This window comes from Ictidomys tridecemlineatus, chromosome 9 (assembly GCF_052094955.1).
Source record: "Ictidomys tridecemlineatus isolate mIctTri1 chromosome 9, mIctTri1.hap1, whole genome shotgun sequence".
NCBI lineage: Eukaryota > Metazoa > Chordata > Mammalia > Rodentia > Sciuridae > Ictidomys > Ictidomys tridecemlineatus.
The window spans coordinates 75,024,820-75,046,830 of record NC_135485.1 but is presented as its reverse complement, the minus strand read 5'-3'; positions in this window follow the sequence as shown (position 1 = coordinate 75,046,830).

Sequence of the window (22,011 nt, the reverse complement as noted above, 5' to 3'; positions counted from 1 at the left end):
TGACATTCTAAGTGCTTAATAATATTAATGTATTACTAAGGTAGGATGAAAACCAATTACTAAAAAGTATGATTACTTAAATGATCAATGTAAATACATTATTTGACCGTTCTTTTAATACTAAGTTGATACCTAGGTCGCAGAGGGAGTTACTAGAGATTTTATGAGATACTTATTAATAATATGGGCTCCCTATACCAACCCCCAAAGATTGTATACCAATTTCCCCAAATTCACTGTCTGAGAAGACTCTCTAGGCATCTGCATTTTCATTCAAATTCTAGCCAATTCTAGACTGCTGATGCATCAAATTTTAAGAATCTCTAGACTTTTAATAAAATCATTGAATTTTATTTTCCTCAGCTATCAAATATGTAATGAGTTTAAATGAGAAGTTTGTAAGAGAAAATCAAGTTAAACTGAGAGAGGTCCTGGCAGGAATAAGTATTTCACCAAGAATTACAAAGTTCAGATGTTTAATGATTCATTATTTTCCTTTTAAACTTAAGATTTTGGAGTACTTGATTGTCTTCTCCATCCATGTGAATTTTTTTTTACTCAAGCTTTAGAATATAGGAATTATATAAATAAACATATAAAAATAAGTTTTTCATAGAAAAACTTGTGAAATCAGTAGTAAGCTGTTAATAATGAGTTAGTAATCTGTGCAGTAATCTGTAGCCTGTTAGCTTTTATCATTCCAAAGCTAACAAGACTGAAATGCCTCCAAAGACATTCAGGGTGGAGGGGTCTTGCCCCTGGAGCAGGGAGTACCCAGGAAGCTGGATGCAGTGGAGCTCTCTCTGCACCCACGTTGGAGGTGTCTCGCCCCTTGAGAAGGAAGTGTCTTTTACCCTGGCTGCAGCAGTTTGCAGAGCTCCCCCCCAGCACCTAGGGTGGAGGGGTCTCACCCCTGGAGGGGGGAGTCCACCTAAGCCTGGCTTCAGGGGCTTGCAGAGCTCGTTCCTGCACCCAGCGTGGAGGTGTCTTGCCCCTGGAGCCGGGAGTGCCTTCACCCCTGGATGGGTCAGAGTAAGGAGCTCCTGCAGACACCCAGACTGCAGCTGTGTGCAGAGTTTCCCCCGGAACCCAGGGTGGAGGGGTCTCGCACCTAAAGAAGTGAGTCTCCTCAAGCCTTGCTGCGGTGGTATTTGGAGCTCCCCCCAACACCCAGGTTGGATGGGTCTCGCCCATGGAGTGGGGAGTGCCCTGGACCCTGGCTGCAGTGGTGTGCAGAGATCCTCAGAGCATCCAGGTTGGAGGGGTTCCCCCTACCCCCACTAAAAGGGGAAGTTATCTCAATCCTGGCTGGGGCAGAGTAAGAAGCTCCTCCCAGCACCCAGGGTGGAGGGGTATAGCATCTAGAGGGGGAGTACTCTAGACCCTGGCTACTACAGAGAGTGGAGCTCCCTCCAGTACCAAGGTTGGAGGGGTCACCCCCTGGAGAAGGGAGTGCCCTCGACCCTGGCTGCGACAGCATACAAAGCTCCCCCATGCACATAGGTTGGAGGGGTCCTGCCCCTGAAAAGAGAGGAGCTGCACCCAGCACCCAGGATGGAGGGGTCTAACACTGGAGTGGGGAGTACATTCCACACTGGCCGCAGTGGCATGCAGAGCTTCTCCTGTCACATAGGATGGAGGGGTCTTGCCCCTTGGGGAAGACTCTCCTTCACCCTGGGTGCCATGGCCTGTGGAGTTCCCCCTGTCACCCAGGGTACAGGGGTCTGGCCCCTGGAAGGGGGAGTCCCCTTGAACCTGAACTTAGCGGCTTGTGGAGCTCTCCCTGGTTCCCAGGTGGAGGGGTTTCCCCCCTGAAGGGGGAAGTACCCTTGACCCTGGCTATAGCTGTTTGCTGAGCTGCCCCAGGCACCCAGGTTGGAGGGGTCTTGCCACTGGAGAGGGAAGTGACCTCTACCCTGGCTGAGGAGGCATGCAGAGCTCCTCTGGCACCTAGGGTGGAGGGGTCTCACCCCTGGAGGGGGTGAGTCCCCTGGACCCTTGCTGCAGCAGCTTGCAGGACTCCCCGGAAACCCAGGGTGGAGGGGTCTCACCCCTGTAGGGGGCCGTCACCTGGAGCCCAGCTGTGGTGGCATGAGAAGCTCACCTGGCACCAGGTTAGAGGGGTATGTCCACTGGAGGGGGGAGTCCCATCACCCGGTCTTCAGCGGCTTGCACAGTTACCCCTGGCAACTAGGTTCAGGGGTCTCATCCCTGGAGGGGTGAATCCCCTGACCCTGGCTTCTGTGGCATGCAGAGATCTCCCCAGCACCCAGGGTGGAGGGGTTTCGACCCTGGAGAAGGGATTCCCCTAGACCATGGCTGCAGCGTGCAGAATTGCCCCTGGCACCCAGGGTGAAGGGGTCTCACCGCTGGAGATGGGAGTCCCCTGGAGTCTGGCTGCAGTGGCAAGCGGATCTCCCCCTGGCACCCAGGTTGGAGGCTTCTGGCCCCTGGAGAAGGGAGTACCCTTGACCCTGGCTGGAGCAGCATGAGGAGCTCCCCCTGCCCCTGGCATCCAGAGTGGAAGGGGCATCCAGGGTGGAGGGGTCTCGTCCTTGGAGGAGAAAGTGCCCTTGACCCTGGCTGCAAAGGCTTGGGGACCACCCCGCCCCCCCCCCCAGGTTAGGAAGTTTCCACCCTGGAGGGAGGAGTTTCCTCCACCCTGGCTGCAGGCATCCTGAGCTCCCTTGGAAACAAGATTGGAGGGGTCTTGCCCCTAGAGGGGGGAGTCCCCTCGAGTCTGGCTGTAATGGAGGGCAGAGCTCCCCACCCCACACCCAAGTTGAAAGGTTTCCCACCCTGGAGGGGGTGTGCCCTCCACCCTGGCTGCAGGGGTGTTGAGCTCCCTCCAGAACTCAGGTTGGAGGCAATCGCCCTGTAGTGGGGAGTCCCCTGAACCCTGGCTGCAGCAGCTTGTGGAGCTCCCCCTGGGACCCAGGGTGAAGGGGTCTCGCCCCTGAAGGGGGGAGTGCTCTCCGATCCTGGCTGTGGTGCTGTGCAGAGCTCCCACCAGCACCCAGGTTGGAGGGGTCTCTCCCCTGGATGGACTCCTTCCTGGAGGAAGGAGTTTCCTAGAGCTTGAGTGCAGTGATGTGCAGAGCTCCCCCAGCACGGGGGGCAGGGGGTCTCTGCCCTGGAGTGGGGATTGCCCTCAACCCTGGCTGGGGAGGCATGCGGAGTTCCCCCTGGTTAAAGAGATCTGGCCCACGGAGTGGGGAGTGCCCTCCACCCTGGCGGAGGTTGCTTGCAAAGCTGCCTCAAGCACCCAGGTTGGAGGGGTCTTGACCCAGAAGAAAAGAGTGCAGATTGACCCTGGCTGAAGAGGTGTGCTGAGCTCCACCCAGGGTGGAGGCTTCTTGCCCTTGGAGGGGGGAATCCTTTGGAAAGTGTTTGAAGTGGTTTGAGGAGCTCTCACTGGCACCCAAGGTGGAGGGGGCTCTTGCCTGTAGGGAGGAGTCCCCTCCATCCTTGTGAGGAGGTGTGCAGAGCTCCCTCAAGCACCCAGGTTGGAGGGGTCTCTCCCCTGGAGAGGGTGTGTCCTAGACCCTTGTCTGGGGTGGTATATGGACCTCCCCCTGGCACCCAGGGTGGAAGGTTCCCGCCCTGGAGCGGGGAGTTCTCTAGAACCTGGCTGTAGCAGCATTCGCACCCAGGGTGGTGGGGTCTTGCCCCTGGAAGGGGAAGTCCCCTCGACCCTGGTTGCGGAGGTGTGCAGAGCTTCTCTTGGCACCCAGGGTTGAGAGATCTCTTCCCAGGAAGAAGAAGTTTCCTGGAGCCTGTGTGCATAGGCTTGCAAGCTCCCCCTGGTTCCCAGGGTAGAGCGGTCTCTGCCCTGGAATGCCCTCAACCCTGGCACCCAGGTTGAAGGGGTCTCGCCCCTGTGGAGGGGAGTGCCCCCCTTGGAGAAGGGAGTGCCCTCCACCTTGGCTGCTATGGCCAGTGGATATTTCCCAGGAGCCCAGGTTGGAGGGTTCTCCCCCCTGGAGGGGGAGTGCACTGGACCCTGGCTGCAGCTGCTTGCTGTGCTCCCCATGGCACCGAGGTTGGAAGGGTTTCCCACCCAGGATGGTGGAGTGCCCTCCAACTGGCTGACATGGAGTGTGGAGCTCCCCTAGTGCCCAGGTTGGAGGGGGCTTCCCCCTGGCTGCAGTGGCATGAGGAGCTCCCCCACCCCACCCCACCCCTGTTCCCCCAACCCCCCTGCCCCCCCTCCCCCCACCGCACACAGGTTAAAGGAGTCTTGCTGCTGGAGGGGGGAATGCCCTGAACCCTGGCTGAGGCGTCATAAGGAGCTCCTCCCAGCACACAGGGTGGAGGGTACTGGTCTCTGGAAGGGGGAGTGCACTCGACCCTGGCTGAAGCAGCTTGTGGAGCTCCCTCTGGTACCTGGTTTGGAGTGGTCTCCCTCCTGGAGGAGGTGTGCCCTTGACTCTGGCTGCTATGGAATATGGAGCTGCTCAAGGCACCCAGGTTAAAGGGATAGTCCCTGGAGAAGGGAGTGCCCTCGACCCTGGCTGAAGCAGTGTGCAGAGCACCCCCCTGCACCCAGGGTGGAGAAGTCTTGACCCTGGAGAGGGGAGTCCCCTCTGGCTGCAGCAGCATTGGAGCTCTCCCAGTCACCCAGGGTTGAGAGGTTTCACCCCTGGAGGCGGGAGTCCACTGGAGCCTGGGTGCATCTTCACATGGAGCTCCACCTGGCACCCAGGTTGGAGGGTTCTCTACCCTGGATGAGGGAGTGCCTTCCACCCTGGCTGCGGTGGTGGGTGGAGCTTCCCCCGCCCACCCCTGGCACCCAGGTTGGAGGGGTCTCACCCCTGGAGGATGGAGTTCCCCTTGACCCTGGCTGAAGCAGCGTGTGGAGCTCCCCAGGCAACTCGTTTGGAGTGTTTTCCTTCCTGGAGGAGGTGTAAAACCCTTGACCCTGGCTGCAGAGGCTTGCAGAGCACCCCCCCTGGTACCCAGGTTAAAGGGATCTCAACCATGGAGTGGGGAGTGCCCTTGACCCTGCTGAGGTAGCTTGCAGAGCTGCCCCAGGCACCCAGGTTGGAGAGGTCTTGTCCCTGGAGAATGGAGTGCCAATCCACACTGGCTGCAGTGGTGTGCTGAGCTCTCCCCCTGCACCCAGGGTGGAGGAGTCCTGCCCCTGGAGCGGGGGGGGGTCCTCTGGACCCTGGCTGCAGCAGCATTGGAGCTCTCCCAGTCACCCAAGGTGCAAAGGTTTTACGCCTGGAGGCAGGAGTCCCCTGGAGCCTAAATGAATCTTCTTCTGGAGCTCCCCCACCAGCACCCAGGGTGGAGAGGCCTGCCCCTGGAGAAAGGAGCCCCCTTGACCCTGGTTGCATGGGGTGGGTATGTGCAGAGCTGCCCCTGCCACCCAGGTTTTAGGGGTCTCCCTCCTGGAGAAGGGAGCATCCTCGACTGGGCTGCGGTGGTGTGTGTAGCTCTCCCTGGCACCCAGGGTGGAGGGGTCTCTCCCCTTGAGGGGAGAATGCCCTCAATACTGGCTGGGGTGGCATAAAGAGCTCCTCCTGGCACCCAAACTCGAGGGGCCCAACCCTGGAGCGGGGAGTCTCCTCCACCCTGGCTGTGGAGGCATACAGAGATCCCATAGGCACCCAGGTTGGAGGAGTATCCCCCCTGCAGGGGGGAGTACCCTCGACTTTGGCTGTGGTGGTGTGCAGAGCTCCCACCTGCACCTAGGTTGCAGGGGTCACCCCTGGATGGGAGAGTGCCCTTCACCCTGGCTGCGGTGGCTTGTGGAACTACCTCAGGCACCCAGGTTGGAGGGGTCTCTCCCCTGGCATGGGAATTGCCCTACACACTGGCTGCAGCGGTGTGTGGAGTTCCCCCTGGCACCCAGTGTTGATGGGTCTCCTCCCTGGAGGAAGGCGTTTCCTGGAGCCTGAGTGAAGCCATGTGTGGAGCTCCCCTGGCACCCAGGTTGGAGGAGTCTCCCCACTGGGAGGGGGAGTTCCTTGGATCCTAGCTGCAGTGGCATGCGGAGCTCTTCCCCCTGGCACCCAGGTTAAAGGGATCTCGCCTATGGAGTGGGGAGTTCCATGGACCCTGGCTGAGGCGGCTTGCAGAGCTGCCTCAGGCACCCAGGTTAGAGGGGTATTGCCCCTGGAGAAGGGAGCTCAGATCAACCCTGGCTGAAGAGGTGTGTTGAACTCCCCCTGGCACCCAGGTTGGTGGTTGCAGCGGTGTTAGGGTGTGTGGAGTTTCCACTGGCACCCAAGGTGCCGGGGGTGGGGGTGGGGGGCTTGCGCCTGTAGGGAGGCGTCCCCTCCATCCTTGTGAGGAGGTGTGTAGTGCTCCCTCAGACATACAGGTTGGAGGGATCTCTCCCCTGGAGAGGGATTATCCTTGACCCTGCCTGGGGCATCATATGGACTTCTTCCTGGCAACCAGGATGGAGGCTTCCCGCCCTGGAGGGGGGAGTCCTCTGGACCCTGGCTGTAGCAGGGTGAGCACCCAGGGTGGAGGGGTCTTGCCCCTGGAGGAAGGAATCACCTCGACATTGGCTGCAGTGGTTTTTGGAGCTCCCACAGGGACCCTGGGTGGAGGGGTCTCCCCCTGGAGGAGGGAGTCCCCTCGAGCCTGGGTGAGGTGGAGGTGGCCTAGGGAGCACACCCTGGCACCCAGGTTGGAGGGGTCTCCATTTTGGAGGGAGTAGCACACTGAGTGTGGCTGCAGTGGCATGGGGAGCTCCCTCTGGAACCCAGGTTGAGGTGTCACTCTCCTAGAGGGTGGAGTATACTTGGCCCTGGCTTTAGCTGCATGTAGAGCTCTCCCCCCCCAGTCACCCAGATAGGGCGAGTCTCACCACTGAGAAGGGATTTGCCCTTGAGCCTGGCTGTGGCAGCGTGGTGTGCTACCCCTGGCACCCAGCATGGAGGGATCCTACCTCTGGAGAAGACAGTTCCCTGGAGTCTGGCTGCAGCAGCATGCTGAGCTTCCCCTGGCACCCAGGTTGGAGGGGGTCCTGCCATTGCAGGGGGAGTCCCCTAGACCTTGGCTGCAGCAGCAAGTGGAGCTCCCTCACCCCCGCACCTAGGGTAGAGGGGTCCCACAATGGACGGAACTACCCCTGAAACCCAGGGTGGAGAGGCCTCCCACCTGGAGAGGGGAGTCCCCTTGAAACAGGCTGAAGCAGCATGTGGACCTGGCTCTGGCAACCCCTCGCCCCTGGAGGGGAAAGTCCCCTGGAGCCTGTCTGAAGCAGCAAGCAGAGCTCGCCCTGGCACCCAGGGTTTAGGGGCCTCCCTCCTGGAGTGGGGAAGTCTCCTGGAGGCTGGGTGCACTGGCCTGCAGAGCTCCCCCAATCACCCAGGATGGAGGGGTCTCATCCCTGGAGGGGGGAGTGGACTGAGCCTGGGTGCAGAATCATGCATAACTCCCCCCATCCTCCCGCACCCAGGAGAAGGGAGTCTCCTCCAGTCTGGCTACCCCAGCATGCACAGATTCTCTGGGCATGTACGGGTCTCACTCATGGAAGGTGGATTGCCCTCGACCCTGGGTGCAGCAGCATGCAGACCTCACCTGGCATTCAGAGTGAAAGGGTCTCCCCACTGAAGGAGGAAGTGCCATCGACCCTGATGCACCCAGGGTGGAGAGGACCCGACCCTGGAGGGAGGAGTACCCTCGACCCTGGATTCTGTGGCATGTGGAACTCACCCTGGGACCCAGGTTGGAGGGGTCTCGCCCCTGGAGAAGGGAGTGCCCTCAACCCTAGCATTAGCAGTGTGCTGAGTTCCCCCTGACACTCAGGGTGGAGATGTCACCTCAGTAGGGGGAGGTTCAGTGGGGACCAGGAGGCTGTGGAGAGGGTGGAGATGTCACCTCAGTGGGGGGAGGTTCATTGGGGAGCAGGAGGCTGTGAAGAGGGTGGAGATGTCACCTCAGTGGGGAGAGGTTCAGTGGGGGTGAGGAGGCTGTGGAGAGGGTAGAGATGTCACCTCAGTGGGGGGAGGTTCAGTGGGGACCAGGAGGCTGTGGAGAGGGTGGAGATGTCACCTCAGTGGAGGGAGGTTCAGTGGGGATGGGGAGGCTGTGGAGAGGGTGGAGATGTCACCTCAGTGGGGGGAGGTTCAGTGGGGACCAGGAGGCTGTGGAGAGGGTGGAGATGTCACCTTAGTGGGGGGAGGTTCAGTGGGGACCAGGAGGCTGTGGAGAGGGTGGAGATGTCACCTCAGTGGGGGGAGGTTCAGTGGGGATGGGGAGGCTGTGGAGAGGGTGGAGATGTCATTCCAGGAGATGACCATCCTGCAGGTTGCCTGGGGACGAAGTGAGCCCGGGCTTGAGGCACACAGGCAGCAATGGGGAGCCTGGGTAAACCTGGGGGTACGGGCAGGGACCTCAGTGACAGACCTGCCAGGCCCAGGTGGCAGCACTGCTCATACGCCCACCCACCCCCACGCCCTTGGCAGTGGGGGCAGCAGCTCAGACCAGGCAAGGAACATGAAAACACCCCCCACTACCCAGGAGGGAAGGGGCAGGAGGAGGGTGCGCTCCAGCTGCCACCATTACAGCCCCACGCCTAGGCAGGGTGGCCCTAGAGGGGCTGCCCCAGAGGCCCTATGCCCTGGGGCTGGTCCCGCCCAGCTGCCAGCACTACACCAGCATCTGCTGCTGCAGCCAGACTCCAGGAGATTCCCTGGCTCCCAGGTTAGAGGGGTCTCATCCCTGGAGGCAGGAGTCCACTCAACCCTGACTGCACAGGAGTTTGAAGCTTTCCCTGTCACCCAGGGTGAAGGGATCTCGCCCCTTGAGGGAGGTATCTCCTTGAGCCTGTGTGCCACGGACTGAGGAGCTCCCCTTGGCACCCAGGGTGGAGGGGTCCCGCACCTGTAGAAGGGAATCTCCTGGAGTCTGGCTGCAGCAGCATGCAGAGCTCCCCCTGGCACCTAGGATGAAGGGGTTCCGCCTCTCGAGGGGGGAAATCCTTTTGGCCCTGGCTGCAGCAGAGTGCTGAGCTACATCTGGCACCCAGGGTCTTCGAGGGAGGGGTCTCTCCCCTGGATATGGGGAGTGCCGTTGACCCTGGGTGTAGCAGCCTGCAGTTCCTCACCTAGTATTCAGGGTGGAGGGGTCTCACCCCCTGGAGGGGAGAGTGCACTCCACTTGGTGGGCGGTTTAAGAAGCTCCCTCAGGCATACAGGGTGGAGGGGTCTAGCCCCTGGAAGAGGGAGTCCCCTTGAGCCTGGGGGCAGCGGTATGTGGAGCTCTCCCAGACATCCAGTTTGGAGGGGTATCTCACTGGAGTGGGGAGTCCCTTGACCCTGGATGCTGCAGCCAGTGAAGCTCATTGCTGCACCCAGGCTGGAGGGGATACCCCTGGAGAGAGGAGTACCCTGGAACCTGGCTTCTGTGGCTTGTGGATCTCCTCCTGGGACCCAGGTTGGAGGGGTCTCGCCCTGGAGAAGGGAGTGCCCTCGACCCTGGCTTCAGCAGCCTGCTGAGCTACCCCTGGCACCCAGGTGGAGGGGTCCCTCCCCTGAAGAAGGGCATACCCTGGAGTCTGGCTGGAGCAGCATGCAGAGCTCCCCACAGCACCCAGGATGGAGAGGTTTCGCCCATGGAGGTGGGGTGTCCCCTCGAGCCTGGGTTCAGCGGAGTGCAGAGCTCCCCCTGGCACCCAGGGTGAAGGGATCTTGCCCTTAGAGAAGGGAGTCTTGTGGAGTCTAGCTAAAGCAGCATATAGCGCTCCCTCCTGCACCTAGGGTGGAGGGGTCCTGCCCTTGGATGGAAGAGTACCCTAGACTCTGGCTGCAGCAGAGTTCAGAGCTCCGCCTGGCACTCATGAAGGGGTCTCGCCCCGGGAGTGGGGAGTGCCCTAGACACTGGGTGCAGCTGTTTAGGAGCTCCCCCAGGCACCCAGGATAGAGGGGTCTCTTCCCTGGAGGAAAAAGTGCACTCAATCCTGACTGCAGCAGAGTGTGCAGCTCCTTCTGGAACCCAGGGTGGATGGGTCCTGCCCCTGGAAAAGGGAGTCTTCTGAAGACTGGCTGCAGCAGCATGCTGAGCTCCCCCCTGCCCCTAGGGTGTAGGGGTTCTGCCCCTGGCAGGGATGGAGTGCCCCTGACCCTGGCTGCAGCATGCAGAGCTCCCCTGGCTACCATGGCAGAGGAGTCTCAGTCTCGCCCTTGGAGAGGTAAGTACCCTCTACCCTGGCTGCAGTGGCATGCTGAGCTACCCCAGGCACCTAGGGTGGAAAGGTCTGCCCCATGGAGCAGGGCGTGCCCTTGACCCTGGCTCCAGCAGTGTGTTGAGCTCCCCCTGGCTCCCAGGGTGGAGGTGTTTGGCCCCTAAAGTGGGGAGTGCACTTGACCTGGCTGCAGTAGCATGCAGAGCTCCGCCAGGCTCCCAGGGTGAAGTGTCTAGTCTCTAGGGGGGTAGTGCCCTGGGTCCTGGCTGGGGCGGCATATGGAGCTCCCCCTTGCACCCAGGGTGGAGGGTTCTCGCCCCTGGAGGAAGGAGTCAGAAGGACTCTGGCTGCAGCAGCGTGAGGGGCTTTCCCGGGACCCAGGGTGGAGAAGTCTCACCTCTGGAAGGGTAGTCCTCTGAAGCCTGGGTGCATTGTCCTGCAGAGCACCCCCCACCACTACCATCCAGGTTGGAGGGGTCTCCAAGTAAGCCTGGCTGCTGCAGTGTTTGGAGCTCCCTCTGGTACCCAGGTTGAAGGGGTCTCGCTTCTGGAGGGGGATGTGCCCTCCACCCTGGCTTGGGAGCTTGTGGAGCTGCTTCTGTCACCTAGATTGGAGGGGTCTTGCCCATGGAGAAGGGAGTGCACTGGACCCTGGCTGCCTTTGTGTGCAAAGCTCCCTCAGGCACAAAATGGGGAGGAGTCTTGCCCCTGGAGGGCGGAGTCCCCTCCAGCCTGGCTGTAGCAGCATGGAGATCTCCCCCCACCCCTGGCTTCCAGGTTAGACAAGTCTCCCCTCTGGAAAGGGGACTGCTCTGGATCCTGGCTGCAGTGGTTTGTAGAGCTTTCCCAGCACCCTTGGTGGAGGGGTCTCCAGCCTGGAGGTGAAAGTCTCCATAACCCTGGCTGTGGCTGCTTGCTGAGCTCCCTCAGACACCAAGGGTGGAGGGGTCTTGCCCTTTGAGGGCGGAGTCCTGTATACCCTGGTTGCAGCAGCTTGCGGAGCTCCTCTGGCACCTAGGTTGGAAGGGTCTCCCGCCTGGAGGGGAAAGTGCCCTCAACCCTGGCTGCAGTAGCTTGTGGAGCTCCCACAGGAAACCAAGTTGGAGCTCTCTCTCCTCTGGAGGAGGGGAATGCCCTCAACCCTGGCTGCAGAGCGGGGTTGAGCTCCTCCTGGCTCCCAGGATGGAGGGGTCTCTTCCTTGGAGGGGGTAGTGCCCTTGACCCTGGCTGCAGCAGTGTGCTGAGCTCCTGCTGTCTCCCAGGGTGGAGGGGTCCCGCCCCTGGAGAAGGGAGTTCCCTGGAGTCTGGCTGCAGCAGCCTGCAGAGCTTCCCCCTGCACCTAGGATGGAGGGGCCCTGTCATTGGAGGGGGAATCCCGAGGACCCTGGCTGCAGCAGTGTGAGGAGCTCTCTCTGGCATGCAGGGTGGAGGAGTCTTGCCCCTGGAGAGGGGAGTGCCCTCGACCCTGGCTAGGGCAGAATAAGGAGCTCCTCCTGGCACTCAGGGTGGAGGGGTATCACCCCTGGAGGCAGGAGCCCCCTCGACCCTGGCTTCAGGGTTATGCGGAATTACTCACAGAACCCAGGGTGAAGGGGTCCCGCCCCTGGAGATGGGAGTCCCCTCAAGTCTGGCTGAGACTTCGTGAATAGCTCCCCCCACGCCGCACCTAGGGTGGAGGGGTCTTGTCCCTGGAGGGGGGAGCCTCTTCAAGCCTGCCTGCAGCAGCATGCGGAGCTCGCCCTAGCACCCAAGGTATAGGGGCCTCATCCTGGAGTGGGGAAGTCTACTGGAGCATGGGTATTGCATTCTGCAGAGCTTCCCCAGTCACCCAGTGTGGAGGGGTCAAGTCCCTGGAGGGTGGAGTCCACTTGAGCCTGGGTGCAGCATCTTGAGTAGCTCCCTCCTGCAACCAGGGTGGAGGGGTCCCGCCCATGGAGAAAGGATTCTCCTCCAGTCTGGCTGTAGCAGCATGTAGAGCTCCCTTGGGCACCTAGGGTGGAAGGGTCTCTCCTCTGGAGGGGGAGTACCCTCCACCCTGACTGCAGCAGCGTTCTGACTTCCCCCTGGCACCCAGGTTGGAGGGATCCTGCCATTGAAGGATTGAGACCCCTTGACCCTGACCCTGGCTGGGTCTGCGTGTGGAGCTCTCCCCCCACCCCCGCCGCACCCAGGGTGGAGGGATTTCGCACCTTCAGGGGGGATTCTCATAGAGCCTTGGTGCCGCGGCCTGCACAGCACCCCCTCCCCCTCAGCATTGTGCAGAGCTCCCCTCCACACCTAGGGTGAAGGGGTCCCGCCCTGGAGGGTGCTATCCCTAAAACCCAGGGTGGAGGGGTCTTGCACCTGGAGGAGAAAGTGCCTTCCACCCTGGCTGGGGCGGCATAAGGAGCTCCCCCTGGCACTCAGGATCCAGGGGTCTCCCCTCTGGAGGCAGGAGTTTCCTAAAGCCTGGCTGCAGTGTCATGCAGAGATCACCCTGACACCCAGGATGGAGGGGACTCAGCCCTTGAGAGGGGAGTCTCCTGGAGCCTGGGAGCATCGGCCTGTGGATCTCCCCTCTGGCACCCAGGGTGGAGGGGTCCCGCACCTGGAGGAGGGAGTCCCCTGGACCCTGGCTGCGGCTGGGTGCGCAGATCCCCCTGGCACCCAGTATGGGGGGGGGTCTTGCCTCTGGAGGGAGGACTGCCCTCGACCCTGGCTGGGTCAGAGGAAGAAGCTTCTCTGGGCACCCAGGGTGAAGGGGTCCCGCCCCTGGAGATGGGAGTCCCCTGGAGTCGGTTTTCGGAGGTATGCAGAGCTACCCCTGGCACCCAGGGAAGAGGGGTCTCACCCCTGGAGTGGGGAGTCCCCTCGAACCTGGCTGCAGCAGTGTGGGAAGCTCCCCCTAACACCCAAAGTGGAGGGGTCTCGACCCTGGAGTAGGGAGTCTCTTTGATCCTGGAAGCCGAGGCCTGCAGAGCTCCCCCCAGCATCCAGGGTGGTGGGGTCCCACACCTCTAGAAGGGAGTCCCCTCCAGTTTGGCTGTGGCAGGATGCAGAGATCCCCAGGGCACCTAGGGTGGAGGGGTCCCCCACCCCTAGAGGGGGGAGTCCACTGGAACATGGTTGAGCAGCTGAGAAGCAACCCCAGGCAGCCAGGGTGGAGGGGTCTCACCCCTGGAGGGTGGAGTCCAGTCAAGCCTAGGTGCAGGGGCATGCGGAGCTCCTCCGCCCAGCACCCTAGATGGAGAGGTCTCACGCCTGGAAGGGGGAATTCCTTGGAACCTGGGTGAAACAGCATGAGGAGCTCCTCCAGGTATCTAGGATGGAGAGGTCCTGCTGCTGGAGCTGGGATTCCCCTTGACCCTGGCTGCAGTGGCATGTGGAGTGACCTCAGGCACCCAAGGTAGAGGGGTCTCACGCCTGAGGGGGGTGTACCCTCGAGTCTGGGTGGTGCAGCGGCGTGGGGAGCTCCTCCAGCCACCTAGTGGAGGGATTTCGCCCTTGATGGATTTCCCTCCACCCTGGCTGCAGTGTCATGTGGAGCAACCCCAGGAACCCAGGATGGAGGGGTCTCGCCCCTGGAGGAGTGAGTTCCCTCAGCCCTGGCTGCAGCTGTGTGCTGAGCTCCCCCGACACCCAGGGTGGAGGGTTCTCGCCCATAGAGGGGGAAGACCACTCGACCCTTGCTGCAGTGGCGTATGAGGCTCCTCAGGTACCCAGGTTGGAGGGGTCTCGCTCCTGGAGAAGGACCCTGGCTGCAGCAGCTTGCAGAGCTCCTTCCAGCACCACCGAGGTTGGAGAGGTCTCCACCCTGGATGCAGGAGTCCTATCCACCATGGCTGCAGGCATGCTGAGCTCCCCTGCAACCCAGATTAGAGGGGTCTTGCCCCTGGAGGAGAAAGTCTCCTCAACCCTGGCTACAGCAGCATGAGGAGCTCCCCTGGCACCCAGGGTAGAGGGTTCTAGCCCCTTGAGGGGGGAATCTCCTCAAGCCTGGGTGCAGCACCCTGTGGATCTCATCCTGGCACCCAGGTTGGAGGGGTCTCGCTTCTGGAGGGTGGAGTCCCATCAAGCTTGGCTAGGGCGGCATGTGGATCTCCCCAGGGCACCCAAGGTGGAGGAGTGTCGCCTCTGGAGCGGGTAGTACCCTTGAATATGGCTTGGGCAGAGTAAGGGGCTCCTCCCTGGCATCCAGGGTGGAGGTATCTCCCCCCTTTAGGCTGGAGTCTCCTTGTGCCTGGGTGCTGTGGCCTGCGGAGCTCCCCCTGGCACCTAGGGTGGTGGGGTCCCACACCTCTAGAAGGAAGTCCCCTGGAGTCTGGCTGTGGCAACATGCAGAACTTCCCAGGGCACCTAAGGTTGAGGGGTACCGCCCCAAGAAGGGGGAGTCCACTGGATCCTGGTCGAGCAGGTGCCAAGCGACCCCAGGCACCCAGGGTGGAGGAGTCTCGCCCCTGGAACGGGGAGTCTCCCCAAGCCTGGGTGCAGCAGCGTGTGGAACTCCACCCAGTATCCTAGGTGGAGGTGTCTCCCGCCTGGAGGGGGGAGTTTCCTCCAGCCTGGGTGCAGCGGTGTGGGGAGCTCCCCCTGGGCACCTAGGCTGGAGGGTTTCCGTCCCTGGAGGGAGGAGTCTCCTTGACCCTGACTGCTGCAGTATGCTGAGCTCACCTGGGCACCCAGGGTGCAGGGGTCTTGTCCCTTGATGGGGGAGTGCCCTCGCCCCTGGGTGCAGCATGCAGAGCTCTCCTGGCTCCCAGCATGGAAGGGCCTCGCCCCTGGAAGAGGGAGTCCCCTTGAACCTGGATGCAGCGGCATGTGGAGCTTTCCCTGGCACACAGGTTGAAGGGGTCTTTCCCCTGGTGGGGGTAGTCCCCTCGACCCTGGACCCTGGCTGCACCAGCATGTGGAGCTCCTTCCTGCACCCAGGATGGAGGGGTGCCGCTACTGGAGAAGGGAATGCCCTTGACCTTGGGTGCAGCAGTGTGTTGAGCTCCCCCTAGCACCAAGGGTGGAGGAGTCCAGCCCCTGAGAAGAAAATCCCCTGGAATCTGGCTGCAGCAGCATACAGAGCTCTTGCCAGCACCCAGGGTGGGGAGGTTTTGCACCTGGGGGTGGGGTCCCCTGGAGCCTGGGTGCTACAGCCTGTGGAGCTCTCCCCCCCACCGCCTGGCACCCAGGGTGCAGGGATCGTTCCCCCTGGCACCCTGGATTGGGGAGTGCCTTCGACCTTGGCTGCAGCAGCATACGGAGCTCCCTCCAGCATGCAGGTTGAAGGGGTCTCAAATCAGGAGGGGGGTGTGCCCTCAACCCTGGCTGCAGGGGCTTGCGGAGCTGCCCCTGGCACCCAGGTTCGAGAGGTCTCACCTCTGGAGGAGAAAGTGCACTGGACCCTGGCTGCTGCATTGTTTGTAGCTCCCCCAGGCTCCCAGAGTGGAGGAGTCTCACCTCTGAAGAGGGAAGTTCCCTGGAGCCTGGCTGCAGCAGCCTGAGGAGCTCCCACTGGCACACAGGTTGGAGGGGTCTCGCCCATGGAGAAGGGAGTCTCCTCTAGTCTGTATGCAGCAGCTTGCAGAGCTACCCTGGGCACCTAGGTTGGAGGGGTCCCGTCCCTGGATGGCGAAGTCCCCTCAACCCCGGCTGAAGCAGCATGCAGAGCTACACCCATGACACCCAGGGTAGAGGGGTCTTGCTCCTGGAGAAGGGATTCCCCTCATTCCTGGCTGGGGACGCATGTGGGGCTCGCCCTGGCACCCAGGGTGGAGGAGTGTCGCCGCTGGAGGTAGGAATCCCCTTGAGACCGGCTGCAGCAGCATGTGGAGGTCCTTCCTGCACCCAGGGTGGAGGGGTCCTGCCCCTGGAGAAAGAAGTCCCCTGGAGTCTGGCTGCAGCAGCATGCAGAGCTCCCGCCAGCACCCAGGGTGGAGAGATTTCGCCCCTGGAGCGGGGGTCCCCTCGAGCTTGGGTGCATAGGCATGGGGAGTTCCCCCAGGCACCTATGGTGGAGGGATTTTGCCCCCGCTGGGGGGATTCCCCTCGACCCTGGCTGCAGTGGGATTTGGAGTGGAGCGACCCCAGGCACTATGGGTGGAGGAGTCTCGCCCCTGAAGGGGAAAGTCCCCTTGACCCTGGCTGAAGCTGCATATGGAGCTTCCCTCCACACCCAGGCTGTAGGGGTCTTGGACATGGATTGGGAAGACCCCTCGACCCTTGCTGCAGTGGCTTGAGGGCCTCCCCTGGTACCCAGGGTGAAGGGGTCCCACCCCTGGAGGCGGGAGTTGAGCCTGGATGTGGCGGCATGCAGAGTTCCCCCTGGCACCAAGGATGGAGGGGTCTCCACCCTGGAGAGGAGAGTGCCCTCCACCCTGGCTGCGGGGGAGCTGAGCTCCTCCAGGTATCCAGGTTGGAGGGGTCTCGGCCCTGGAGAACAGAGTGTCCTGGACCCTGGCTGCAGCAGTATGCAGAGCTCCCCCTGGAACCCAGAGTGGAGGGTCTCGTCCCTAGAGGGTGGAGTGCCCTGGAAACTGGCTGCAGCAGCCTGAAGAGCTCAGCACCAAGGTTGGAGTGCCCTCCACCCTGGCTGCAGGCGTGCTGAGCTCCCCCCATAACTCAGGTTGGAGGGGTCTTGCCCCTGGAGGGGAAAGTCCCCTCAAACCTGACTGCAGCTTCCTGAGGAGCTCCCCTGGCACCAGGGTGGAGGGGTCTCACCCCTTGAGGGGGGAGTCTCCTCAGTGGAAATGGGAGTCCCCTCCACCCTGGCTGCAGTGGTGTTTGGAGCTCCCCTAGGCACCCAGGGTGGAGTGGTCCTGCACCTGGAGAAGGGGGTGCCCTCGACCCTGGCTGGGGCAGAGTAAGGAGCTCCTCCAGGCACTCAGGGTGGAGGGGTCTCTCCTCTGGAGAGGGGAGTCCACTCGACCCTGAATGAAGCAGTATATGAAGCTCCCCCAGGACCCTAGGGTGAAGGGGTCACCCTCCTGGAGGGGAGGAGTCCTCTCGACCCAACCCTGGCTACAGCGGCTTTCTGAGCGACCCCCAGCACCCAGGGTGGAGGAATCTCCCACTTGGAGTGGGGGGAGTGCCCTCAAACCTGGCTGGAGCAGAGTAAGGAGCTCCTGCAGGCACCCATAGTGGAGGGGTATTGCCCCTGGAGGGGGGAGTCCCCTCAACCCTGGCTGCAGGGAGTATGGAACTCCTTCCAGCACCAAGGGTGGAGGGGTCTCAACCCTGGAGGGGGCAGTCACCTCGACCAAGGGTGCAGCGGCTCGGGAGCTCCCCGAGCACCCAGGTCTTGGGGTCTCCCCCTTGAGGGGAAAGTACCCTCAACCCTGGCTGCTGTGGCTTGCAGAGCTCCCCCAAGTTGAAAGGGCCTCTCCCTTTGAGGGGGGAGTGCCCTAGACCAGGCTGCAGTAGCATGCAGAGCTCATTCCTGCACCCAGGGTGGAAGGGTCTCCCCCCTGGAGGGGGAGTCTCCTGGACCCTGGCTGCAGTGGCATGCAGTGCTCCCCCAGGCTTCTAGGGTGGAGGGGTCTCACCCTTGTAGGGGGAAGTTCTCTTGACCGTGGCTTCAGTGGCATGCAGAGAGACCGCCAGCACCTATGGTGGAAATGTCTCGCCCCTGTGTGGGGGGGAGTCCCATGGACCCTGGCTGAGGCTAAGTGTGGAGATCTCCCTCTGTCACCCAGGGTGGAGTGGTCTCCCCCACTGCAGGAGGGGAGTGCACTGGACCCTGACTGTGGAGGCGTGTGGAGCTCCCCCTGGCATCAAGGGTGGAGGGGTCTCGACCCTGGCTGAGGTGGAATAAGGAGCTCCTCCAGGCACCCAGGGTGGAGGGGTCTCCCCCCTGGAGGGAAGAGTCCTCTGGATGCTGGCTGCAGCGGTGGGTGTGTAGAGCTCCCCCAGGCACCTAGGGTGGAGAGGTCTTGCCCCTGTAGAAGGGTGTGACCTAGACCCTGGCTGCAGCATCAAGGGGTGCTCCCTCTGGCTCCCAGGGTGGAGGGGTCTCTCCACTGGAGGGGGGAGTGCCCTCGACCCTGGGTTTGATGGCTGCAGAGCTTTCTTGGGAACACAGGAAAGCTCCTAGAGGGGGGAGTGCCCTCCAACCTGGCTGCAGCAGCATGCAGAGCTTCCTAGGCTTTCAGGGTGAAGAGGTCTCAAGCCTGGAGGTGGGGAGTCCCATGGAGCCTGGGATCAGCAGCTCATGGAGCTCCCCAGGCAGCTAGGGAGAAGGGGTCCCGCCAATGGAAGGGGGATTCCTTTTGATCCTAGCTGAAGCAGCATGCAGAGCCAACCCCAGTACCCAGTTTGGAGGAGTCTCCCCTCTGGAGGGAAAAATGCCCTTAACCCTGGCTGCAGTGGCATGCTGAGTTCCCCTTGGCACTCAAGTTGGAGGGTCTCGCCCCTGGTGGGGGGTGTCCCCTTGACCCTGGCTGCTGCGGTGTGTGGAGCTCCCCCAGGCACCTAGGGTGGAGGGGTCTTGCCCCTGTAGAGAGAAATGCCCTGGACCTTGGCTGCAGCAGCTTGGGGTGCTTCCCCCAGCTCCCTGGGTGGAGCGGCCCCGCTCCTGGAGGAGGGAGTTCCCTGGACCCTGGCTCCGGTGGCATATGGACCTTCCCCCAACAGCATCCAGGGTGGAGGGATATCACCTTGGAGGGGGGAGTCCCTTCAACCTGGGTGTGGCAGCATGCACAGCCTTTCTGGGCACACAGGTTGGAGGGGTCTCGTCCATAGAGGGGACAGTGCCCTCAACCCTGGCTGCAGTGGCATGCTGAGCTCCCCCTGGCACCCAGGTTGGAGGGTCTTGCCCCTGGAGTGGGAAGTCTCCTGGATCCTGGGTGCAGCGGTGTTCAGAGATTCCCCCAGCACACAGAGTGGACGGGTCTCACTCCTGAAAGGGGAAGTCTTCTCAAGTCTGGGTGCAGAGGCATGTGGAGCTCTCCCAGCACCCATGGTGGAGGGGTGTCGCCCTGAAAGGGGAGTGCCCTCGACCCTGGCTGCAGCATGTAGAGCTCCCCTGGCTCCCATGGTAGAGGGGTCTCACCTCCGGAGGGGGAAGTGCCCTCCACCCTAGCTGGGGAGGTGTATGGAGTTCCCTCCTGCACCCAGGGTGGAAGGGTCTTGCCCTGGAGAGGGGTGCCCTCCACCCAGGCTGGGGCAGCATAGGGAACTTCCCCTGGCACCCAGGTTAGAGGGATCTCACCCATGGAGGGGGGATTCCACTCAACTCTTACTGAAGTGGCTGCGGAGTTCCCACCCTGCACCCAGTGTGGAGGGGTCCCGCACTTGTAGAGGGAGTCCCTTTGAGTCTGGCTGTGGCAGCATGAAGAGCTCTCCAAGGCACCTAGGGTGAAGGGGTTTCACCCCTAGATGGGGGAGTCCACTGGATCCTGGATGAAGTGGCTGTGGAGCGACCTCAGGTGCCCAGGGTAGAGGGGTCTAGCCCTAGGAGGAGGGAGTCCCCTAAAGCCTTGGTGAAGCTGCCTGTGGAGCTCCCCCCTTCACCCAGGGTGGAGGGGTCTCAAGTCTGGAGTGGGGAGCCCCTCCAGCCTGGTTGCAGCTGCATGGGGAGCTCTTCCAGGCACCTAGGGTAAAGAGGTCCCTTCCCGGGAGGGGGCATTCCCCTGGACTCTGGGTGCAGTGGCAGCATACTGACAGATCCCAGGCACCAAGGGTGGAGGGGTCTACCCCCTGGAGGGGAAAGTGCCCTCAATCCTGGCTGCAGTGGTGTGTGGAGCTCCCCCTTGCACCCAGGTTGGAGGGGTCTTTCCCCTGGAAGGGAAGTGCCCTGGATCCTTACTGCAGCAGTGTGCAGAGCTCCTTCAGGCACCCAGGGTGGAGGGGTCCGGCCCCTGGAGGAGAAAGTGCCCTCCACCCTGGGTGGGGCAGAGAATGGATCTCCCCCCTCTGTGCACCCGCACCCAAGTTGGAGGGGTTTTGCACCTTGAGGGGTGAGTCTCAGAGCCTGGGTACCCAGGCATGCGGAGCTCCCCCAGCCCCCTAACCAGGGTGGATGGGTCCTGCCACTGGAAAATGGATTCCCCTCAACCCTGGCTGAAGTGGCTGCAGAGCGATCCCAGGCACCTAGGGTGGAGGGGCTCTGCTGTGCCACCAGCACGCTAGCTTCATACTAGAGATTCCAAACATAGAAATTAACTAGTGAGATCAAAATAAAGACACATAAAACTCAATTTACCTTTTTCTTGCCCAGCTCAGAGACGGCTTCTCCTGGCTCATGCCTGGAGCCACCTGGCAGTAGCGAGGTTTACACAAGAGACCAGCAGGGGAGAGGACAAGCACACCAGAGAGTGAGCTTTTATTGGGGAACAAGAAATTCAGGGGAAAATTCCATCCAATGAAGGTGGAGGAAGACAGCATTCCAAAGTCAGGGTCAGTGATTGGTTTCCAGGTCAATGGTCAGCCCCACCCCCACATGGACAAGCCCTCACACCTGGAGAGGGTGGGGAAAGCTCTGTCGCAGCTGGTCTGAGCGCCTCACACCCAATCAGGGAGGTATCTAGTCAGGTGTGAGAATGGCTTCCCACAGAGGCCTGGATCCTGGAGGGGGAGTCCCCTAGAGCCTGGTTGTGGCAGCATGTAGAGCTTGCCCTGGCACCTAAGTTGGTAGGGTCCTGCCCCTGAAGGGGAGAGTCCCCTCTACCCTGGCTGCAGCAGAGTGTGGGGCTCCCCCGGCACTTAGGTTGGAGGAGTCTCCCCCCTGGAGATGGGAGTCCCTTCAACCCTGGCTGCAGTGGTGTTTGGAGCTCCCCCAAGCACCCAGGGTGGAGAGGGATCTCTCACCTGGAGAAGAGAGTGTCCTGGACCCTGGGTGCAGCAACCTGCATACCTCACTAGGCATTCAGGGTGGAGGGGTTTCGACCCTGGAGGGGGAAGTGCCATTGATCCTGGCTGCAGCATGAAGAGCTCCCCTGGCTCCAAGTGTGAAGGGATCTTGCTCCTGGTCTGGGCTGTAAACTCCACCATTGCTGGGATAACATAATAAGCTCTCTCAGGCAACCAGGGTGGAGGGGTCTCACCCATGGAACAGGGAGTCCCCTCGAGCCTGGGTGCAGTGGCATGCAGAAGCTCTCCCTGGCACCCAGATTAGAAGGGTTTCTCACATGGAGGAGGGAGTCTCCTTGACCCTGGCTACTGCAGCATGTGGAGCTCCTTTCTGCACCCAGGGTGGAGGAGTCCTGCCCCTGGAGAGGAGCTTACCCTGGAGTCTGGCTGCAGCAGCATGCAGAGCTCCTGCCCCAGCACCCAGGGTAGAGAGGTTTAGCCTGTGGAGGTGGGAGTCCCCTTGAGCCTGGGAGCAGCAGCGTGCAAAGTTCCCCCTGGCACCCAGGGGTCTCACGCATGGAGAGGGACGTGCAGGGCTCCCCCACCACTTAGGGTGGAGGGGTCTTGCCTCTGGAGAGGGGAGTCCCCTCAACCCTGGCTACAGCGACTTTCAGAGAGACCCCAGGCACCCTGGGTGGAGGGGAGTCTCGCTTCTAGAATGGGGAGTCCACTAGAACCTGGTTGCAGTTGGGTGTGAACCTCCCCCCAACATCCAGGGTGGGGATGTTTCCTCCTAGAGGGGAAAGTGCCCTCAACCCTGCCTACAGTGGTGTGGGGAGCTCCCCCTGGCACCCAGAATTGAGGGGTCTCTACCCTGGAAGGGAGAATGACCTAGATCCTGGCTGCAGCAGAGTGATGTGGAGCTCCTTGTGGCACCCAGTTTGGAGGGGTCCCGCCCCTGAAGAAGGGAGTCCCCTGGTGTCTGGCTGCAGCATCATAGAGAGTTCTGCCCTGCACCTAGGGTGGAATGGTCCCTCCTGGACAGAGGAGTCCCCTAGACTCTGGCTGCAATAGTGTACAGAGCTCTGCCTGGAACTCAGGGTGGAGAG